At 29.4% G+C, this 2,500-nt stretch overlaps 1 protein-coding gene across 10 annotated transcripts in view; it reads right to left on the bottom strand.

Moving 5' to 3' along the window:
* The window catches only part of LOC122254586 (arrestin homolog), a 148,925-nt gene that overhangs the window by 10,173 nt on the left and 136,252 nt on the right, over positions 1-2,500 (bottom strand). For 3 of the 10 annotated variants that reach the window (XR_015191224.1, XR_015191222.1, XR_015191223.1), the window contains one exon: positions 2,265-2,344. The exons of the other annotated variants lie outside the window; for them this stretch is intronic. The gene's annotated coding sequence lies outside the window, so the exon portion shown is untranslated. The remainder of the gene's footprint in view (positions 1-2,264; positions 2,345-2,500) is intronic. 10 annotated transcript variants of the gene reach the window in all.

Below are 2,500 nucleotides of genomic sequence, written 5' to 3'. Positions count from 1 at the left end.
TAGTTACCTTAGGACTCCATCTCCACGGCCTGCCGAAGAGAGGCGGCAGCTTGCAAAATAACGTGGTTAAACTCCAGACACAGAAACAGCAAGATACTTTCGTTATAGAGATTTTGATGATAAATATCCCCTTGTCCTTCCCTTTTCCCTTATTATTGCATTTGCTAGATGATATCAAAATCCAATTTGAGTCATCATCAAAAGTCAAGGAATCGGTATAAGTTGATCGGGGTATTTAAATGTGGGTTCATAGCCCGCAGACTTTCATGTGTTACAACCGATCCACTATCTGATATTTTTTTTCTTGTTTTTCTTATTTTTCATTATTTTTTTTCTTTCTTTCTTTTTACTAAGCATCTAAAAATCTCTGTGCATTTTATAATATCAAATTGAAACAGAACTCTAACATTTGAAAAAAAAAACGGAAATAATATTTTAAAAGGTTGTGTGATTACATATGCAAACAGATAAATAAGAGCGACTGAGTTATTTCGAACCTGATATGTTTATTAACTTTTAGATATCTGACTTGGTCATTAGGTAAAGTGTAATAGAAAAATAAGGCCAACATATATTTGCTTGCCTTTAAGAGAAAAGAGTAGAAAGGATGGGAAAGAAAATGTCTATGATGATTATAATAATGATGATAATAACAGCAATGATAGTAATGATTGTTTCTTTTGTTGTTTTTGTTATTGTTATTAGTGTTGTTATCATTATCATTATCTTCACCGTCAACTTTACCATTAGCGAAAATTAATTGTAATGTTGAGAATAATGGTACTGATTATAACAACCAAAATAATGATAACAGTCATAAAGATAACAGAAATGATAAAAAGGATAATAATAATAACAAAATTAATAACTGATAATGATAATAAACATAAAAATGATAATGATAATGACAATAAAAAAAATAATGACAAAGATAATGATAACAACAATTAAAAAGAATAATGACGATAAAGAATACGGTGATAATAATCCTTTTATATTGATAATGAACATGATGATAACAATATTACTGATAATGATACTAATATAATAATATCAACAATAACAATAACGACAATAATAATAATGATGATAATAATTCAATAGGGACTTTAACAATAGTGGTAATGATGAGAATAATGAGGATAGATATGGTATTGTTAATAATCATAGCGATAATCATAATCATCATCATAATCATAATAATAATAATGACAAACGTAATGATAATGATAACGATGATCATATAAATAATTATAATGATGTTTTATACAATGATAACAAGAACAATAATAATGATAATGTTTATAGTAAAATTAGTAATGATAATAATAATAATTAAACTAACAGAGATGATAAAATGATGATGATAACAAAAATAATCATATCAATAATAACAAATTGATAATGATATTCATGATGACGGTAGTGATAATAATGATAAGGGCAATAAAAATAACAATAATAATAACGACAATAATGATAATGCTAACGATTATAACAGTGATGATGAGATGATAGAAAGAACAATAGTGATGATAATATTAATGATAGTAATAATAAGGGTTATGATAATGAACACCATTACTAAGAGTAATAAGGATGATGATAATGAACACCATTACTAAGAGTAATAATGAAAATAATGATAATGATTAAATCGTTGATAATAATGATTTTGATGATATCGATAATGATAATGAAAATAATGAGAATATCAATAAGCACGTGGTAAGTGAGAAGTAACGTAAGCTCACGAAATGCAAGGCAATCACAGATGCTATGGTGATAGAAATAAATATATCCAGTCACACACACACACACACACACACATACATATGTATGTATAAGTATATATATATGCAGCTAGATTCATTGAAAGCTATGAGCATCTACGCGCAATAAATAAAAAGTTCAAAAAGCACTCAAGATAACTTTTCTGTAATAAAACAAAACAAAAGGCACATGTCCAAACCTGTTCCTCTTTTGTAATAGTTTGAGAGTATGTTTCTGTCTGAGAAAAAAATTTTGGTTACTATTATAGCAACTATAGACACATTTGCACAGACACACACACACGCACACACACACACACACACACACACACACACACACACACACACACACACACACACACACACACACACACACACACACACACACACATACACAAACACACACACAAAACACATGCTCATATTTAATTGACGTTTACAGTTACAGGTTTGGACATGGCCCTTGAAAGATCACACGACTCACTAACTCACTGAGTAATTTTTTGGCATGCTGGAGAAGGAAGCTTTGCATGGGTGACTCGTCAACACGTGGAAGAGTTCGAGTTCTTAATCTTTTGGAAGAGAAATCAAGATAGTAATAAATGAACTGAAAAAAAAATGAGAATCATATACAGATAAGGAGGGCTGAAGGAAAGAAAGGAAAATAAAGAAAACTGAATGAGAGGAAATCCATCTGAAGGTAGGAAGAGAAGAAAATATTATCTGAG

This window comes from Penaeus japonicus, unplaced genomic scaffold, assembly GCF_977035675.1.
Source record: "Penaeus japonicus unplaced genomic scaffold, GWHDUDI00000001_assembly GWHDUDI00000008, whole genome shotgun sequence".
In the NCBI taxonomy this organism is placed as follows: Eukaryota; Metazoa; Arthropoda; class Malacostraca; order Decapoda; family Penaeidae; genus Penaeus; species Penaeus japonicus.
Note: the sequence above shows the minus strand (reverse complement) of the source record. Positions and strands in the feature narration are given on the sequence as shown.